Genomic DNA, 20,977 nt, shown 5'->3' with positions numbered 1-20,977 from the left:
CAGTTACCTCAACTGTAAAATGGAGATGAAGACTGTGAGCCCCATGTGGGACAACCTGATTACCTTGTATCCACCTCAGAGCTTAGAACAGTGCTTTGCACACAGTAAGCACTTAACAAATGCCATTATTATTATTATTATTATTATTATTTGGAGTCAGAGGTCATGGGTTCAAATGCCAGCTCCACCAATTGTCAGCTGTGTGACTTTGGGCAAGTCACTTCATTTCTCTGGGCTTCAGTTACCTCATCTGTAAAATGGGGATGAAGACTGTGAGCCCTACGTGGGACAACCTGATCACCTTGTATCCCCCCAGTGCTTAGAACAGTGCTTTGCACATAGTAAGTGCTTAACAAATACCATCATTATTATTAGCAGTAGTAGTAAGCTCTTGATAAATACGATTGATTGATTGAATGTAAGCAGGTAACTAAGCACTGGGGAAGAACATAAGAGAGGATAGACAGGCCTCAGTCCCTGAGGGGCCTCACAGGCAAGAAGGTTGAGTATGAGCACATGAAAAAAGATTGAAGTATTGAAAGATTGAAACCCCAAAACCACGAGGACAACAAAGGGCACAATTAGAGCTCAAGAACAGTTTTCAGGCTCCTTTCTGAGGAGGCGGGGCTGTACCACGGTCACACAACAGCCAACCACCAGGGCCTAACTGATTTTCTCAAGTCTGCGGGGCCTCAGGCTGCTTCCGCTTATTATTACTGCTTGGACAAGCCAGGTTCAGAGCAGAGCCCTCAGGTGGAAGAGAAGAAGGTGGGCCCCTGGCATCACGTCTCTGGAGGGCCAAGGGCATGTTGCTGCTGATGATTCTTTTCACGGAGCCAAAGCCCCCGAAGGGCTCAGGTGGGGCTCACTGATCCCCAGGACGCCCAGTCCCCACCTCTCCCCACCACCCCCTCCCAGAATGGAAATGGTGAACGAGTATACCATTGCCTCACTCCACTTCCTAACACCCATTCAGTCGGTCAATCAATAATAATGATGGCATTTACTAAGCGCTTACTCTGTGTAAAGCACTGTTCTAAGTGCTGGGGAGAGTGCAAGGTGATCAGGTTGTCCCGGGGGAGCTCACAGTCTTGCCCCATTTTACAGATGAGGTAACCGAGGCCCAGAGAAGTTAAGTGACTTGCCAAAGTCACACAGCCGACAATTGGCGGAGCCGGGATTTGAACCCGTGACCTCTGACTCCAAAGCCCATGCTCTTTCCACTGAGCCACATTGCTTCTCTAATCACATTTATTGAGCACTCACTGCATGCAGAGCACTGTACTAAGCACTTGGGAGAGTACAATATAACAATAATAATGATGATATTTCCTAAGCATTTACTCTGTGCTAAATACCATTCTAATACTAATGATAAATGATAATGATAACTGCGGTATTTGTTCAGTGCTCACTAAGTGCCAGGCACTGGGGTAGATAAAGCTAATCAGTTGGACACAGTCCCTGTCCCACGTGTGGCTCATGGTCTCAATCCCTATTTTACAGATGAGGTAACTGAGGCACAGAGAAATTAAGTGACATGCCCAAAGTCACACAGCAGACAAGTGGCAGAGCCGGGTTGAGAAACTAGGTCCTTCTAACTCCCAAGACTATGCTCTATCTACTAGGCCATGCTACTTCCCAATATAACAGTTGCATATATAACAGACACATCGACAATATAAACAAGAAGGCAGCACCCTAGTGCTCCCCTCCGGCTCCTCTTGACACCCAGTTGTCACTTGGAAACCCGCTAAAGTATCAAGCCGTGTAAGAGTTTAAAAAAAAAATGAGTCTCTCTGACCCTTGGACTTTTGTCCCTTCCTCAGTCAGAGCCTCTATCACGAGACCCTGGGCTCTATTCAGAGCGGCTGGCCTCTGAGATTTTCTGAGAACTGTCCAGACAGTGAATGATGGGTAGCAGCTTGGCAGTAATTGAGTGTAAACACGCCACCCTCCCCTTTTCCTCCTGTCCCTACCCGCTCCTGCAGTCACTCCCCCTTCTCTGCCAAACCACGGCCTTCCCATTCTTCAAAACTCGGCTCTGGACTCAGCTCTTTCGTGAAGCCTTCCCAGACTAACTCCACCTAACCCCAAGCATTCCAGGTGCCCCCACCCTCCTATTCACTCACTCATACATGAGCCCGCTGTTGGGTAGGGACCGTCTCTATATGTTGCCAACTTGTACTTCCCAAGCGCTTAGTACAGTGCTCTGCACGCAGTAAATGCTCAATAAATACGATTGAATGAATGAACACACACACACTCTCACACTCTAGGTCAGCATATGTCTTTGCACATCATCTGTTGGTTACATGCCTTTATCTTCCTGCCATTCGTTTCATAATTTGTATGTTTAATACTTCTGTCATGTGTGTTATGGTTACGTACAGTTTTCTTTGGTTCTGCAAGCTGCTTTAAGATGTATATGTTTGCGCTACCTTTGATTGCAAACTATTTGAGGATAGGGATCATGACTTCTAATACTTCTGAACTCTCCAGAGTGTCTTTGCGAGGCAAGGCTGTGCGCAGAGTGTGTGTTCAGTAGGCCGCGTTGATGGTCGACCGTTGACTTGCTGGAAACAGCCGTAGTTGTTTGATCTGGGGCTACATGAACATAGAACAAACATTTCAGTGATAGTCAGGGGAGGATTCCTCATTTTGTGCCCTTGGGCACTCAATCTATTGAAAGGCCTGGGTCTAATCCATAAAAATAAATCAATAAATAAAATAACTATAAAACGATTTCTTCAACAAGTCTATTTTGCGATGGGCTCTCAGCAGGGCACCTTCCCTCCTTTCTGAATAAAGGAATCAAGGATGCCTTAGGAGATGGACGACTATAATTCTATCACAACACATCTCTCTCTTTTAGTCTTTCAAACTCAGTCACCTTGCCCCATCTTACCTCACCTCACTACTCTTCTACTAGCATGGCATAGTGGATAGAGCACAAGCCTGGGAATCATAGGGTCATGGGTTTGAATCCCGGCTCCGCCACTTGTTTGCTGTGTGACCTTGGGTAAGTCATTTCACTTCTCTGGGCCTGTTTCCTCAACTGGAAAATGGAGATTGAGGCTGTGAGCCCCACGTGGGACAAGGACTGTGTCCAATCTGATTTGCTTGAATCCACCCCAGTACTTAGCCCAGGGCCTGGAACATAGTTCACGCTTAACAAATGCTGTAATTATTTTTACTATTATTACAGCTCAGCCCTAACACTTCACTCCTCTAACACCTATTCACTGTATGTTGATCTTGCCTATCTTGTCTCTGAAACCTCCTTCCTCTCACCTGGAACTTCTTACCCCTTCGTGTCTGACAGTTCAACACCCTCCCCACTTTCAAAGCCCTGCTCAAATCACATCTCCTTCTCTTCCAAGAAGACTTCCCTAACTAGGCCCTTATACCCCTTATTTGAGCTTGCTTCCGCAGTGCCTTAAGCACTTGGTACTCACCCTGCCCCCAGCCCCACAGCACTTCCGTACACATCCCTATAATCTCCTATTTCCCCTATCTGTAATTTGTTTTGATATCTGTTGCCCCTCTAGGCTGTAAACTCCTTATGGGCAGAGATTGGGACTACCAAATCTATTATTGTATGGAGCTCTCGAGAGCTTAATACAGTGTTCTGCTTACAGAATATGTGCTCAATAAATACCATTACTTGATTGATTGTAGAGTTCCATTCCAATTTAAATACATTTTCAAAGTGCTCCGTGTCTCACCTTTAGTTCTATCTTTTTTTTCTGTAAAGTTGCTCTCCCCCGTCCAACTTCAGGGGCTGGGGCCTGGAGTGCCTACTGAAAAATCTGCCCCAGAGGCCCCCCGTAAGCAGAAGTTTCTTACTGAGATCATGACCAAGCAGGAAAATTAGAGACTGACCTTATTTTCCCCTTTCTATCTCAACTGCCCACCAGTTGCATGGTCTTGCTTTTACCCTTTCCCTGGGGCCAGCACCGCTTCCTTTCTGGATTGGGAAAGCATTCTCTTTTCCAGGAAACAGAGCAAAATAAGAGCTCTGGAATGAACAGAAAGCATCCCATTTTCCTTTGAAATAGGCCCCTGCAGTGCAGCAGGAAAGTAAAAATAATAATAATGTGGTATTCATTACCCACTTATTATGTGCCAAGCATTGAGGTAGATAAAATCAGATGAGTCTCTGACCCTGTCCCATATGGGGCATACAGTCTACATGGGAGGGAGAACAGATATTGAATCTTCATTTTACAATGAGGAAACTGAGGCCCAGAGAAGTCATGAGTTTCCCCGGGTCACACAGCAAGCAACTGGTGGAGCTGAAAGATACCCTGTCCTACGCTCTTTTTACCAGGCCACGCTGCTTCCACTAGGTCACCAGAGACACTGTCAGCAGTTTATGATAGATGTTGGCAGGGGGCAGATGAGGTGGTACAGCTATTAGGCGAGGGGTCTTGCTCTTGGGCAGACACTATGACCTCTCCCACTGGCCCACCCCAAAGGGCCTCTCACTGTTGGTGAGGAGCTACAGCTAATCCAGGGTCGGCAACCTATGGTCCACGAGCTATTTCCAGCTCTTCCTGGAATCAACTGTGGCTCTTGAGCCAGGAATCGTTAAATTCACAAGGAAGGCAGCTACGCTAGTGGGTTTAAATTTTACAATTGGCTCTTGAAGCACCAGTTGCTCCATGGTTTCATTTTGTTTGACTCTTCTGCCCAGAAAGGTTCCTGGCCCTGAGCTCGACAGGGTTTAATTTGATTGTCCCCTGGGGATGAGAGACAGAGTGGCCACTTGGCTAGTGTCTGTCATGGCCACCTGTCACCCCTATAAACTTCATTTTTTATTCTTTCCTTGCCCAACCCTCTCCCTGCACTCTTCCCAGCTCCCAGCCCCACTGGCCTTGCCCTCCTTTAGCTTCTGGGGCTCCCCTGTGCCCTAGCCATGTTGGCCCTCCAAACCCTGAACCCACTTGTTGCCCACAACCCTCCCTGGCTATGTCAATCCAAACTTCTTTTTCGTTTTTTCAAATGTTCCCCCCACCCTCACCACAGCCACACCTGCCCCTTCCCTTCTGTCCTTGCGGCCCACCAGCCTGGCATGAAATGAGGGTAGAGGAGGGCAGGGAGTGTTGGTCCCCCCCCAAGACCAATGCAGTCCCGGTCCTGGCCCCACCCTGTTATTTTGGGGGTTCCAGGCGATGTGGGCAGAACAAGATTAAAGAAAAGCCACATGAAGCCAGGTCGGTTATGGGCAAAGGGTGAAGGGTGTGGGATAGGGTTGGGAGTGGGAGGAGGGTGGGCCACGGGGAGCCATGAGGACAGAAGCCATAAAGAGACACAGGGACAGTGCAGGGTGAGGATGAGGAAAAGGGTAAAGAAAAACAGATGACTCAGTTGCCAGGTGGGGTAGGTGAAGATGACCAGAGCGGACGCGTAATGAGAAGAGATACTGTGGAAGTAAAAGCCTCCAGGCTGTCGGGGAACCCGGAGGTCAGAACAGCAGAGGGCAACAGCTCTTTGTTTTACGGAAGTCCACCGAAATGGTGGAAAACCAGTCCAGAGCAAGGCGTGTCGGGCTTGAAGATTTACAGGAAAGAGAAACCAAAACTAGGTGCAAGGAATGCAACCTCAGTGAAGTAGGGGGAGCAGGAGGAAGACCATCTCAACAGGTGAAAAATGGTGTTTGTCAGCCAGCAGGCCCTTCCCATGTCTTACGTTTTGCCTGAAAACCGCCTCCTCCGCAAAAGCGACCCATCACTTCAGGATCTGGGGCAGCCAGATTCACCTCCTTTTGCCCCATCAATAATCTCAGTCCCGCCGATGGACACCTGAGAGTCCATATCCTCTCAGCAGGCCCGCACCGCCAGCTGTAGTAATAGGAATAGCATTTATTTAGCATTTGCTACAAACAGTGTGTTGTACAAAGTGCTGGGAAAGAATACGCAGGAGGAAATTAGACACGGTCCCCGGCCCTCAATCCTTCCTCCCAACCTAAATCCGGTTTAAGCTGACTATCATCAGGGGCTGCTGGCCACCAAGCCAAGACGGCAGAAGGAGGAGAGAGGTGGGTTGTGGCGGCCTTAGGGGAGCAGGGGTCAGGGGGTGTCACTGCACCAACACAGAAGGAGAAGGCTGGTTGTCCTTCAGCTGTTCGTGCTCTGCTGGGAAGAAGGGAGGTATTCCTCCTCTGGGGCCCTTGGAGAGGCAGAGCACTGTGCCTCAAGAAAGAAAGGAGGCCTGATTCGAGGTAACAACTCTGCTGCTTCAGAAGTGGGGTTGGGCGGGGGGGCAGGAGGGCCGGCGTAAACGAGGCCCTTGTAGGGCAGGAATGAGGCGACACTGTAAGAGCAGCAGCCCTTCCAGAGGTCCTGTCTGGACTAGGTCTCTCAGCCGCCCCGCTCTTACCCTCACCCTGGGGCAGTGCCAGAACAGAGTTGCCCTTGGCAGCAGGGCCTGGGGGGTGGAGAGAGGAGAAAGCTGAAGGCCATTCACCTCAGTGTGCGGTGTCCTGGGGCGTTTGGGGAGGATCGGCCCAGACACATCGCTGCCTGTTAGATTTCCATTCGTGGCCCTGAGCCTTCCTTCCCTCCAGCCTGGCGTCCACGCCCACGCAGGAAAGGGGGTTGGCGGGGAGGGGCTGGAAGTGGGGAGAGGGGCGGCCCCAGCCCCTGAGCTGGGCCTGGGGCCCCTGCTGGATCTGCTAGGAAGCCAGGCACAGCTCCTGAGTCAGCAGCTTGGCTCGGCCACCAGACTCCTGCTCCAGGAAAGGCTGCCCAGCTCCAGGACATGGTAATTTGACGCCGGTCCCAGCTCAGGCCAGCTGCACAGCAAAAATAACCCCTGCCTGGCTCGTTCACTAGGTCTGGTCTGGGTTCAGGGGAAACCAGTCTGAGTGAACTCCCTGGCTCCTGAGCCTGCCTCTCTCCTCTCCACCCCAATTCCTCTTCCTCCTCCTCCTTCTCCTCCTCTGTGGGCTGAGTGAATAACGTTAATCCAGAGCAGATGGGGCAGCAGAAAGAGGAGGGTACGTAGGCAGGGCAGGAGAACGTTTGGCCCACCAACCGCTCAGCCCAAGAACCGTCTACACTCTCCCCACCCCTCCCAGGGCTCTCCTACCCTGCTGAGGGGTCTTAGGTTGGAGGAAGACCACTGAAGCCACCCCAATCTTCCCAAGTCATCAGAAGCAGATCGCCTCCCCCGGCCCCGCCCATCCTTCCCTTCCATGTCCTCCCAGGGATTGTGCAAAGTTCAGAAAAGGCCCGGGAGAAGCTAAAGGCTGAGCACTCCACTGATTCCACAAAGTTCAGAAAAGGAACTTTGCAAAGTTCAGGGAGAAGCTAGAGAGTCAGAGCATTATCGCCATTTCTTTCGGTGGGAAGAAAAGTATCTGCCCACTGGGGATGTCTGCAAAGTCTCCGGGAGCCCAAAGGGAAAGGTGCTGCACTGGCCCCAGCAGGGATACGGAACCAAACAACTTCCAGGGAACTAAACTGGACCCGAGGGCCTGGGGGAGGCCAGGACGGGGAAGGGGAGAGGATGACCCCCAGGAGCAGAGATCAAGGGTGAGGAAGGAGAGGGCAGATTAAGCAGCCACTACCAAGACTACCCCATTTCATGAATGATAATAATACTTGTGGATTTGTTAAGTGCTTACTAATGCATCAGGCACTCTACTAAACACTGGGATGGGAACAAGCCAATTGGGTTGGGATACAGTCCCTCTTCCTCGTGGGGCTCACAGTCTCAACCCCCACTTTCCAGATGAGGTAACTGAGGCACAGAGAGGTGCAGTGACTTGCCCAAGGCCACACAGCAGACAAGTGGCAGAGAAGGGATTAAAACCCATGACCTTCTGACTCCCGGGCCCGTGCTCTACTCACTACACCACGCTGCTTTGGGAGCCAACAACAGGCTGATGGTGTGTTTCTGAGCGAAGAGGGGGTGGCAATAATCCAAGCTTTTTCACCATGTCCTAGGGCAATGAGAATCTGCCAGTTTCCTTCTGATCCTTCATCCAGACCATGGGGCAACCACACCCCCCAACGTGCATGCTCACACACACACACACACACATATGCACACACACAAACACACGCACACACGCACTGGCTCTGGGTGATGAGGAGGGGAAGAGCAGAAGGGGATCACATCAGGGTTAACACCCAGAGGCTACAGGGGCTGGAGAAGCTGCCATCTCCTTCAAATTGGGTTTGATACAACTTGCTTTTCGGGAAGCGGTTGGCGGAGGGGAGCGAGATACGAACAAAGAACTGCATTAACCTCCAAGGAAGCTGGGGTGGGGTGGCGGGGAGAGCAGGGAGGAGAAGGACGAGGATCCACATGGGTCCTCAGAGGCGGCGGGGAGGGCCACAGAGATGCTTGAGGCGGGTGGGGGAAGGGAGCATCCCCTAGTTTCCACACCCCAAGAAGGACAGACCCAAGAGAACCGACGAGCCAGCCAAAACCTGGGCTGAGAGCGTGTTGGCCGCACTGAGCAGACCAAAGTTGGCTGCCTGTTTCCAGCATTTAATTCAGAAATTCCTCAGGAATGTTTTGTTAGGTTTGGGTGGTTTTTTTTTTTTTCCATCGCAGCTCTGGCCAGTTGGCCGTGGCAGGGGGGTGGCGTCTGAATTTTCCTCCCTTGTTCCCACATCCCCCTCGCTTGGCTGCCAGCTCCCTCCTCCTTCCAGAAGCAGCCTGTTGCAGGGCAGAAGGCAGGACTCTGGCAAGTAGGTGCCGGGAAATGAGTGGGAGACGGATGGGAGGGGGATGAAAGGAGGGGGAGAGAGAGGAAGGAGAAAAGAGGGGAGGGAAGGGGAGGAAAGGGGGTGAGGGAGGAAAAGGGCAAAGGCAGGAGAGAGGAAGGCGGGGGGAGAGAAGGAAGGAGGGTGGGAGCGGAGAGGAAGCTGGGAAGGTGGCCTGGATACTTGGACAGAGGGCTGTTTGAGGATCCAGTTTCCTTCCACACAGTCCCCGAGTGGAGGGAGCCAGGTCTGAGGCCTCTCTGTTGGGCCTGTTCCATGTTGTTAATGTTAATAGTAAGGCAGTGTGTGGGACGGGGGGAGGTTTCTCTCAACAAGCTGTTCTTGGCTGCATGGGAGGGGATGGGGCTCAGCTCTGGGAAAGGCTCGGACCAAGCTGAGCAGAAAACAAGGAGCTGACCGGCTGGCTTCCAGGCGGGGGCCCCTGTGAAACCTCAGGGAACAGCCGGACACTCCCTAGCCTGGACGGTTGCAGGGCCGCAGGGCTGGGGGAGGAGCCTTCTCAACTAATGGGACCCAGATGGCCAGTGGCTGTTGATGTCCATCGGAAGACTTTCTTGTCTGATGCTGCCTAATAGCGGTCAGGGGCCGGGGTAGGGAACAGAAGGGAAGGAAGAGAAAAGCAGGGTAGAGAGAAGGAGCGTGGCTCAGTGGAAAGAGCACGGGCTTGGGAATCAGAGGTCGTGGGTTCTATTTCCAGCTCCACTTGTCAGCTGTGTGACTTTGGGCAAGCCACTTAACTTCGTGGTGCCTCAGTTACCTCATCTGTAAAATGGGGATTAAGACTGTGAGCCTCACGTGGGACCACCTTGTATCTACCTGAGTGCCTAGAACAGTGCTTGGCACATAGTAAGCGCTTCACAAATACCGTTATTATTATTATTATTACTAGGGGCCGAGCGTCACTGAGGGGTTGGGGCAGAGGTCAGCATCCCGGGCATCACTGAGGGGGTGAAGGACTGGGGCAGGGGGCTGGGCATCACTGAGAACCCTCTCAATCCTTTAATGTGGATTTCAAATCGTCTGTGGCCTCCAGTTGGCTCTTAGACCATTAAATGTCCTGCAATGCCATCCAGTGCCATCTCCTTCATAATGATAATAATACTAACAATCAATCAATCAATCAATCATTTTTATTGAGCACTTACTGTGTGCAGAGCACTGTACTGAGCGCTTGGGAAGTACAAGTTGGCAACATATAGAGCCAGTCCCTACCCAACAGTGGGCTCACAGTCTAAAAGGCTCACAGTCTAAAAGTCTGACAATAACTGTGGTATTTGTTAAGCGCTTACTACGTGCCAAGCACTGTTCTAAGAGCTGGGGTACATACAAGGTCATCTGGTTGGACACAGTCCATGTCGTTCGTGGGGCTCACAATCTTGATACCCACTTCACGGATGAGGTAACTGAGGCACAGAGAAGAAAAGTGACTTGCCCAAGGTCACACAGCAGACATGTGGCAGAGCCGGGATTAAAACCCATGACCTCTGACTCTCAGGCCCGGGCTCTTTCCACCAGGCCATGCTGTTTCTCATCCACCCTCCCCAACACCCCCTAGGCTGGAAAGCGGTTAATTCCCCAGAGAAGGCGTCCTTTCCCTGAATCCCCATTGCCCCTTTCCAATCACTTTCCACGTATGTACAAAATCCCACTGCCTTGAAAAAAGGCAATCTGGGGAAGGGTAGGAGGCAGAACTCCAGCTAGTGGGTGCCGGGAAATAAGTAGGAGAGTGAGAAGGACAGGGAAAAGGAGGGAGACAGGGGCGGGGAGAAGGCCAGGGATGGAGAAGAGGTCAAGAGCAGCTGGAATTGGAGCTGTGGGAACAAGTTACTCCCCAAAGGGGTGGACACACTTCCGGACAGGGAGCTGGGCTTTTCAACCACCAGCCCTCCTTCAGTACCCCCACCCCCAAACACCCCCCTTTCTACTCTCAGTCCCCCACTCGCACCTTCTTGAGGCAACTGACGTTCATCCGCGACCCTCCACAGCTTCACCCCCACCTATTCGCTCTTGTCCCAGAGATCTTGTTCCCTTCCCCCCCCCCCCCCAACACACACACTCCTGTGATCAAGGTAGATCAAAGGCCCCAGGGGGGTACCAGGAAGACCCCCCGGCCATGGAAGAAGGGGAGGCAGGGGGCAAAGGCAGCAAGCAGTAGCGCAGGCCAAGCTCGGACTGTAGCGTCCATGCTCAGCTGCAAATGTGGGCCATTCCTTCCCATTCAGAGACAGGGAAGGAGATTTGAGCTCTCTGTGGCTCGGGACTCTGTTTCACCACCATTTCATCTTGTTTTTCTGGGGAAAGCTTCTCATGGAGCCCTTAAGCTTTCCTTACCCCTAGCCTCCCTAGAGAATTACAGTCCCCTTGTGGACTCATATTGGACTATATGAGAATCCCTCCCATCCCCTTCCCTGTGTTCATTCATTCATTCATTCAATTGTATTTATTGAGCACTTACTGTGTGCAGAGCACTGTACTAAGCACTTGGGAAGTACCCCTCTCCTCTCCTGTCGCGGATTTATGGAAAAAACTCTCGTCTCTGATTTTTGATTTGCAAGTCTTCCCTGGGCCGGGGGATTTTCTATTTCCTTTCTCTAATGACTTCTTCTAAGTCATTTACCCAATCTTGTGTTCCCAATTTGGTCTGCAAGATAGAGCTACCCTATCTCTGCCGACCTCCTGAGCAGAGAACCAGTTGCTATTTGGAGATCCCCGAGGAGACCCTAAAGATCCCAGTGGTGAATTATGTTAATTAATCCTGCACAGAGCCCCATCTTACCCATCTTACCTGAAGAGGCCTCTAGATCAGGGCATGGGGGTGGGTTGGGGGAGAGAAGGTGTCATTCTCGAGACTGTAAGCTCATTGTGGGCAGGAAATGTGTCTGTTGACTCAACCGTATTGTACTCTCCCAAGTGCATATTACAGTGCTCTGCACATAGCAGCGTGGCTCAGTGGAAAGAGCCCGGGCTTTGGAGTCAGAGGTCATGGGTTCAAATCCCGGCTTCCCCACTTGCCAGCTGTGTGACTTTGGGCAAGTCACTTCACTTCTCTGTGCCTCAGTTACCTCATCTGTAAAATGGGGATGAAGACTGCGAGTCCCCCGTGGGACAACCTGATCACCTTATAACCTCCCCAGCGCTTAGAACAGTGCTTTGTACATGGTAAGCACTTAATAAATGCCATTATTATTATCATTATTATTAGATTCAATTCCCGATCAGTAAAGTAACTCTTACCGCCTGCTGGGTCAGGCCCTGAGACATAGGATAAGGGGGAACCAGGTGATGATTTAATTGGTGTCCCTTAGTATCTCTGGGATTATCATCCGTTCCCTGATAAACACATCTCCTGGCTGCCCTTGACAGGTGTCCCCGGGTCCAGATTCCTAGAGAGTGAACAAGACTGCATTCACTGATTCACAGGACACTTTTCTTCCATTCATTCATTCATTCAATCGTATTTATTGAGCGCTTACTATGTGCAGAGCACTGTGCTTGGGAAGTGCTTGGGAAGTACAAATTGGCAACGTATAGCGATGGTCCCTACCCAACAGTGGGCTCACAGTCTAGAGTGGGCTCACAGTCTGGAGTGAACTTGAAGCTCACTGGAGGGGACAATGAGCTACCTCCTTGTATGGTATTTGCTTTCCCAGTTCCCAGTGAAGCTGGGAAGGAGTAGGAAATGTTATTCCCATTTTGTTGATAGGGAAATTGAAGGCCGGAGAAGCTCTAGAACAAATCCAGGGTTCAACGCAGCAAGTTTCCAAGCTGATGGAGAAGTCACATTTCCCTCACTTCCTTGCGTGGTTTCCACCAAACCTCGTTTCTTCCACTGGCTCTGAACCTTCCCATTTCAGCCTCTCCTCGGGTCTCCTGGTCTGTAAAATGGGGATTTTTTAAATGGTATTTGTTAATCAGCTAATCAGGTTGGACACGGCCCCTGTCCCACATGGGACTCACAGTCCTAATCCTCATTTTCCAGATGAGATAACCGAAGCTCAGAGAAGTGAAGTGACTTGCCCGAGGTCACAGAGCAAGCAAGTCGGGGAGCCAGTATTAAACCCCAGGTCCTTCTGACACCCAGGCCCATGCTCTATCCTCTGGGCCATAGTGCTTCTCATGGATTCAGTCCGTCTTCTCCCTACCACTTAGACTGAAAGCCCCATGTGGGCCAGGGACTGTATCCAACCTGTTATATCTGTTAAGCACTTACTATGTGCCAAGCACTGTACTAAGCACTGGGGAGGTTATCTTATACCTCCCTCAATGCTTAGTACAGTGCTTGGCATGTAGTAAGTGCTTAACAGATACCATTATTGTTCCAGCCTCTTCCCCGTTCAGTACATTCTCCAAACTGCTGCCTGAGTCATCTTGAAATGTCTCCCAGCATATGTCTGCCCTCTCCTTTCCTCAAAACTCCTAGTGTTTTCCCACCTCCCTCTGCATCAAGCACAGACTCCTTACTCTCAATTTCAAGGCTCTCTCCCAGCTCTCTCCTCCTTCCTTATCAGCACTGCCCTCCCCTTACTTCCCTGTTCCCAAGTCCACCTCCTCACTGTGTCCCATTCTAACCTTGCCTGCCTCCGACCCCATGTTCACGTCCCAGGGCCTGGAAGCCCCATCCTGCCACATGTCTACCAGAATTCAGTCCTCTCCACCTTCACAGTTCTCCTAATACCCCTCCTCTTACAAAGAGCCTTCCCTATTATTATTTTTTTATAATTATAATTTATAATTATTAGCCCTTCTGTTACCTCTTGCGCTTTTGCATTTATTTATTTATGTCTATTCTCATCACTTTCGTGTGTGTATATTCATACATCTTAACAGTGCTTGGCACATAGGAAGCACTTAACAAGTACCATCATTATCATATACATGAATATACATATATTTGTCATTTCTATGTCTGTCTTCCCCATTAGAGGGTAAGGTCTTTGAGGGAGGGAAAAAGTCTTGTGCTTCTGTTGTACTACTCAAGTGCTTAGTTCAGTGCTCCTTAGCCAGGAGGTGCTCAGTAGATGCCATTATTTCTAATTACTCCCATCAAGTGGAACCAGTTCCCTCCTCCGTGATACTCCAGTTTTAACTCCTTGACCTTGCAAACTCCATCCTGCCCACCAAACACTCCTCTCATCCTAAAAACCAAATAATGAAGCTTTACAAGCTGGCGCTCACTACACACACACACACACACACACACACACAATCACCTACACTCCAACAGCCTCACACCCCGCAAAGCCTAAAACATAAATAATTAATCAAACCCTGATGCATTGCAAGATGGTCCTCACCTCACACAGATGCACACACGCATGCACACATACCTTCAACCCTTCCCTGTCTGTCTCTGTCACACACATAAACACCATACACAAACACTGTAATGACATCTCACACCTTTCAGTCACTAATAAAAGGTATTAAAACCCCCAATTTCTTTGCCCAGTCGGAAGAGGAGGGAGCCAAACCCCAGCTGTTATGCAATTTAAACTGATCTCTCGCCTTCTCCCTGTGCAGGGTAAATTTAATTTGAAACCTTCCCAGGGGTGTGGTATTGTCTCTTTCTCGCTGGCCCAAGCGTAAGAGGAGGGGATGCTGCCTGACACTAGCAGTCCAGATGCGGGGTTTCTATTCCTCTAGCTCTCTGCCTCAGAAAACAAAAGGGAGAGGAAGGCTCTGGTTGCTATGGAAACCACATCTCTGGCACTAGGCTCTCCCCCCCGGTGGGCGCCAGCCGCTTCGTCACTGTGGTTTGTGCCCAAGGCCGGAGGATTTCGGGGTGACAAAGTTCCTGGAACTGGTTCTAGAAGAGGTGTCTATCCTCCAAGAGGCCTTCCCCAATTAAGCCCTCTTTCCCTGGCTTGCTTTCCCTTCTGCATCCTCTATACACTTGGATCTGTGACCTTGGGACATTTGATAGTCACCCCTCCCTCAACCCCGCAGCACTTGTATAACATATCTTTTAATTAGATATTACAAATAACTTATTTATTCATATTAATGTCTGTCTCCCCCTCCAGACTGTCAGCTTGATATGTGCTAATTCTGCTGTATTGTACTCTCCCAAGCGCTTAGTACGGTACTCTGCACATAGTAAGCACTCAGTAATAATAATAATGGTATTTGCTAAGTGGTCACTCTGCTTCAGGCACTGTTCTAAGTGTTGGGGTGGTTACAAACAAATTGGGTTGGATGTAGTCCCTGTCCTACAGGGACTCACAGTCTTAATCCCCATTTTAAGGATGAGGTAACTCAGGCACAGAGAAGTGCAGTGATTTGTCCAAGGTCACACAGCAGAAAAGTGGAGGGCCTGGATTAGAACCCAGGTCCTTCTGAATACCATTAATTGATTGCCATGACCGAGGAGCTCTGAGCACATCCTGGTTTACGTGGCCTGGGGACAGCCAGGCTGGCTGGAACCCAGCATAGAGGGCAGAGATCTGTGGGTGCACTCCCAAAAAACCCCTCCACCCCAGGTCTCCTGGGTCCTTCTCAAAGCATCATCATCATCATCATCATCGATCGTATTTATTGAGCGCTAACTATGTGCAGAACACTGTACTAAGCACTTGGGAAGTACAAATTGGCAACATATAGAGACAGTCCCTACTCAACAGTGGGTTCACAGTCTAAAAGGGGGTGACAGAGAACAAAACCAAACATACTAACAAAATAAAATAAATAGAATAGATATGTACAAGTAAAATAAATAAATAAATAGAGTAATAAATATGTACAAACATATATACATATATACAGGTGGTGTGGGGAAGGGAAGGAGGTAAGATGGGGGGGATGGAGAGGGGAACGAGGGGGAGAGGAAGGCAGAAGAGCGTAGTGGAGTCAGAAGGACACAGGTTCTAATCCCAGAACTACCACTTGCCTGCAGGATGACCTTGGGCAACTCACTTCACTTCTCTGTGCCTCATTTACCTCACCTGTAAAATGGGGCTGGAGACTGTGAAACCCAGGTGGGACAGGGACCGTGCCTAACCTGATTTGCTTGTATCCCACTCAGCGCTTAGTACAGTGCCTGGCACATAGTAAGCACTTAACAAATATCCTGATTGCTGCTATTATTATTATTGTTCTTGTTGTTAATGGGGAGCAGGGCCCTCTAAAGCCAGCCAGTAGTGAAAGGGGCTGCTGGGCTATGGGGGTGGGAAGGCCCCGGTGTGCAGGATGTGCTGGACGGCATCTGCCCCTGCAGTCACGCAGCCCCCGGGGCCCGCGGGGCTCCAAAGCCCTGTACCCAGTGGCCCCTGCTACTTACAGAGCTGCCAACAGGAGTGATACCAGACGGGAACAAAAACGTCGACGGGATGCTCCTCCCAAGAAACCGAGGCATGGTGGGAAGGGACCTGGAGGGCGACTGGGCTGTCTTGTAGGGTGAATCTGGGCCGGCTGGTTGGATGGGTAGGTTGCCAACTTGTACTTCCCAAGCGCTTAGCACAGTGCTGTGTACACAGTAAGCGCTCAATAAATACAATTGATGATGATGATGATGATGGGTACTGGGTGGGGACACCAGGGCAGAGGGAGCCCCGACCCTGACGGCTCCTCCTGTAGCGATTGGCAGCCGCGTACCGGTTCGGGCGGCTACTGGCGTTGGGTGGGTAAAGGCTGACAGTGGGGTGATCTGGGAATTCAATCAGCGGAATTTAGAGGGCTCTTACCGTGACCAAGCACGGGCCTGGGAATCAGAAGGTCGTGAGTTCTAATCCTGGCTCCGTCCTTTGTCTACTGTGTGACCTTGGGCAAGTCACTTCACTACTCTGGGCCTCAGTTACTTCGTCTGTAAAACCTAACCCAATTTGCTTGTATCCGCCCCAGCGCTTAGTACAGTGCCTTTCACATAGTAAGCGCTTAACAAATACCAGAATAACTACTAGGAGCTTGGGAGAGCTACTACTGAGACCTCAGCTCCTCCAGGAGGCCTTCGCAGACTGAGCCCCCTCCTTCCTCTCCCCCTCCCCCCCCCTCCATCCCCCCGCCTTACCTCCTTCCCTTCCCCACAGCACCTGTATATATGTATATATGTTTGTACATATTTATTACTCTATTTATTGATTTATTTTACTTGTACATATTTATTCTATTTATTTTATTCTGTTAATATGTTTTGTTTTGTTCTCTGTCTCCTCCTTCTAGACTGTGAGCCCACTGTTGGGTAAGGACCGTCTCTGTATGTTGCCAACTTGTACTTCCCAAGCGCTTAGTACAGTGCTCTGCACACAGCACACAGTGGGCTCACACTCTCCTCTCTCCCCTCTTAGTTCCAGACTCTAGAGTCTAGGAATAGTATTTATTGAGTGCCTTCTAAGTGCAAGGTGCTGTATTAAGCACCAGTAGCAAGACAAAAGAAGAAAGTCACACATTCCCTGCCCACAGGAGCTTACTCTCTGAAGGGGGAAGAAGACACAGGAAAGATTTACGAAGAGAAGGAAGAATAAGAATTGCATAGGAAATCGAACAGATAAACCAGGAAGAAATGGTCTGGTCCCCAGATGCCCCACCTTGGGGAACCACTGTTGCTAAAGGTTTCATTTTCCCTCAATAAAAGAGCCCAGCTAAGTTCAGACAGTCAACCCCTGGCACACAAGCAATATCTTTATAAAGGGGGGAAAAAGTTGATGAACAGGAGTAGAAACGTGCCAGTTAGCCCTGGGGAGAGTCACCCTGAGCAGAGCTCAGAAAATGCTGACCTTGAGATGCCCAAGTTGACTCCGACATTACACTGATATGCTGGCACCTTGTCAGGCTGGCATGTCGATGACAGTCTGACTGGTTCTGGCCTAATATGCCCACATCTTTAGCATTTCTCCAGCATAACCTACTCCGCTTCACCTCCAACTTGCTCTGGAACAATTGTGATTCCCTTCCGGACCCACGTGAAGCTGGGTGGTGGGCCCGAAGTGCGGACCCCAGCCGCAGGGACTATTGGAGAGGCACACTCGGCACTGATTGACTGAAAATTAAAATACCAGACAGAAATGCATCTGAGACTGTTTCTGTACTGGATGGGACAGACCAGCTGAAAACAGAACCGCACAGCATCACACCGGATAACTGAGTAGCCACCCCTCAGGCAGAGGGGGTTTTAGCGGGTTGAACCTGCTTCGACTCTCCGGGCTCTGCAAATCCCCGGGAATCGGGCCAGCTGCCATGGCCCAAGTTGGGGTAACTGCAAACTCACCATCTTCCCCGCCGAATTGGAGCTGAGGAAATACCAGAAGGACTTCCAGCCCTGCCCTTCCAGTGAGAGAGAGAATTCCCCAGATCCTTTGATCCATTCCAGGCCACTCTGCCTTGGGCTCTTCCTTGAGGTCCCATCAGCCCTATGGAAGCTAAGTGGCTCTGGGAAAAACCAAAAAAAGCCCCAGTTCTCCATCGACCCCCTCTCCTAGGCGCTGGAGCCAGGCAGCAAGATGGCAGGGGACACTTGAGCAGAGCGGATTCAGAAGGATTCAGTGGCAAAGGCCCACTTCCTCTGAGCACAAAGCTGAGGAGGCCTTTGAGAAAGAGGCTGATTAAATCCAGCATATTTGTATAAGGAGCCATAGAAGTCACCCCAGAGGGGACTGATTACGTATGAGGGTCCAGAGGAAAGCCCAGTCCAAAGCCCAGGGCAGTTATCCGGAGAGCAGCGATAACTCAGCTGAGGCTCAGAGGACCTAGGAGGGCCAGCACACGGGAATGTCCTCCCCTGCTGTCATCCTCCAGCCCAGGGGTCTCCCATCCCCAGCCACTCCGTGTGGGTAGGAGATGAGACAGAGTTTTCCTAGGAACAGGATAAATGAAGAGAAATAGGACCGGAGGGGAGAGGGAGAATGATTGATGTAAAGTTGTCATTCCCCAACTCCCCCCTTACTGTCTCAGGGACAAGACACAGGGCTCTGGTTGTCCCAGCTCCAGGCGCCATCGTAGGCATACCAGAATAATGGGTTCCATGTGCAGGAACAATGCCCTCCCTGCCGGGGAGAGAGAGGGAGGAGTCTCATCGTCATCCTCCTGCCCCCTCTTCATTGCCACTCTTGGGGCTCTATTCCCAACATTCCCTGGGCACTGAGGGCCACCCACGTGAACTCAAGTCACTGCTGATCGTCCCCCATACTTCCCCTCTGGGATGCCTTGGGATTCCTTCTCCCATCTCGGCTCTCAGGGCCCTCGGCCTCCTTCCCTACTGGACCACCACGCTGCCTCCCCACGATCCCACACTGCTCTCCTCCGCATCACCGAGGAGCCTCCATCCCGACCCACCTCCCGCCACCCCCGTGGGACAGAGAGAAGGGACCACAACTTGGTGCCACCTCCCCAAAACCTCGGGTTGGCTGTGGTATCTGCAGCCTGAATGGCCGCTGAGGCTGCAATCGTGACTGTGAACTCTGAGCCGCGAGGAGCGGGAAATTCTGTTCCTCCTAGCTACAGTACCCTACTGAGCTTTCTTTCTGTCTCTGCATTGTCAGTGTTTTTGTTTCATCTCTCTGTATACATCTGGCCCCAGTCCCCTCTCCTCCTTTTTCATTCATTCACTCATTCAACCATATTTATTGAGCGCTTACTGTGTGCAGAGCACTGTACTAAGAGCTTGGGAAGTACAAGTGGGCAACATTTTTATTTTTTTATTTTTCATTTATTTTTATTTTTAGATTATAACCCCACCTGAGGGACAGGAACCATGTCCTATTCCCACCTTTGTATTCTTTCCCAGAGCTCAGTACCCTGCTCTACACACAGTGAATGCTTAATAAAAATACTGTTACTACCTCTCTTATTACTCCTTCTACTCCTCAATCCTCCTCTTCCTCCGCCCCCTCCTCCACTTCTGCCTTTTTTTTAAATATAAGGAAGTCGTGTGGCTCAGTAGAAAGAGCCCGGGCTTGGGAGTCGGAGGTCATGGGTTCTAATCCCGGCTCAGCCCCATGTCTGCTGTGTGACCTTGGGCAAGTCACTTAACTTCTCTGAGCGTCAGCTACCTCATCTGGAAAACGGGGATTAAGACTGTGAGCCCCACGTGGGACAACCTGATCACCTTTTATCCCCCCCAGCGCTTAGAACAGTGCTTTGCACATAGTAAGCGCTTGGCAAATGCCATCATTATTGTTATTATCATTAACCTCACGCCCTACCTCCCATCTCTCCTCTCCTTCCCAGATGCCACACTCTGTCCCTTGCTGGTTCATTTTGGGTACTGTTCTCCACCTGCTGAGGACACTTCTGTTTCCACCTCCCGCCCCTGGATTTAGTTTTGAGGAGAATCAGCACCCCACCTGAAGGACTCTGGCTAATAATAACTGTGGTACCTGCTAAGCGCTTACTAGGTGCCGGGCACTGTTCAAGTGCTGGGGTAGAGGCGAGAAAATTGGGATGAACACAGACACTGTCCCATATAGAGAAGCAGAGTGGCTCAGTGGAAAGAGCATGGGCTTTGGAGTCAGAGGTTGCAGGTTCAAATCCCGGCTCTGCCAATTGTCAGCTGTGTGACTTTGGGCAGGTCACTTAACTTCCCTGTGCCTCAGTTACCTCATCTGTAAAATGGGGATTAAGACTCTGTGAGCCCCCTGTGGGGTAGCCTGATCACCTTGTAACCTCCGCAGCACTTAGAACAGTGCTTTGCACATAGTAAGCGCTTAACAAATGCCATCATTATTATTATTATTAGAGAGAGAAGCAGAGTGGCTCAGTGGAAAAAGCACGGGCTTTGGAGTCGGAGGTCATGGGTTCAAATCCCGGCTCTGCCAATTGTCAGCTGTGTGACTTTGGGCAAGTCATTTCGCTTCTTTGTGCTTCAGTTACCTCATCTGTAAAATGGGGATTACGACTGTGAGCCCTCTGTGGGACCACCTGATCACCTTGTAACCTCCCCAGAGCTTAGAACAGTGCTTTGCACATAGTAAGCGCTTAATAAATGCCATCATTATTATTCTATAGGGCTCACAGTCTTAATCCTATTTTACAGATGAGGGAACTGAGGCACGGAGGAGTGAAGTGACTTGCCCAAAGTCACACAGCAGTCAAGTGGCAGGGACAGGATTAGAACCCATGACCTTCTGACTCTCCGGCCATGCTGCTTCTAGTAGGTTGTCAGGCTAAAAGTAGGATGGGATTGAAAGGCCGGGAAAGGAGCCTGCTGACTGGAAATAGCTCAGCTCCAGTAGGCCCTTTTGACTGACCCGGTTATAGCTGACACCTACTCTGCCACCTCCACTGCCATCTTTAAGAGGAGCTGT

The 20,977-nt window shown here is 50.5% G+C and overlaps 2 long non-coding RNA genes across 3 annotated transcripts in view; one reads left to right on the top strand and one right to left on the bottom strand.

Moving 5' to 3' along the window:
• Window positions 1–2,306: 2,306 nt before the first annotated feature.
• On the bottom strand, window positions 2,307–6,558 carry LOC119933208. Its single transcript, XR_005452533.1, has 3 exons — window positions 6,472–6,558; window positions 5,695–5,846; window positions 2,307–2,607 (listed from the first exon to the last, which is right to left on the bottom strand). It is a non-coding gene; the product is annotated as an uncharacterized LOC119933208 (long non-coding RNA).
• Window positions 6,559–6,710: 152 nt separating this feature from the next.
• Window positions 6,711–20,977, top strand: part of LOC119929655 — a 37,771-nt gene continuing 23,504 nt past the window's right edge. Inside the window, exon 1 of one of the 2 annotated variants that reach the window (XR_005451577.1) lies at window positions 6,711–6,768. This is a non-coding gene — a long non-coding RNA (uncharacterized LOC119929655). Of the gene's footprint in view, window positions 6,769–8,628; window positions 8,709–20,977 lie in introns of those variants that run through there. The other variant, XR_005451579.1, reaches the window with a different exon arrangement.

The sequence above is a fragment of the Tachyglossus aculeatus genome, chromosome 1 (assembly GCF_015852505.1).
Source record: "Tachyglossus aculeatus isolate mTacAcu1 chromosome 1, mTacAcu1.pri, whole genome shotgun sequence".
Taxonomy (NCBI): domain Eukaryota; kingdom Metazoa; phylum Chordata; class Mammalia; order Monotremata; family Tachyglossidae; genus Tachyglossus; species Tachyglossus aculeatus.
The sequence above is the reverse complement of the archived record's forward strand: the minus strand, read 5'-3'. Positions and strand labels throughout refer to the sequence as shown.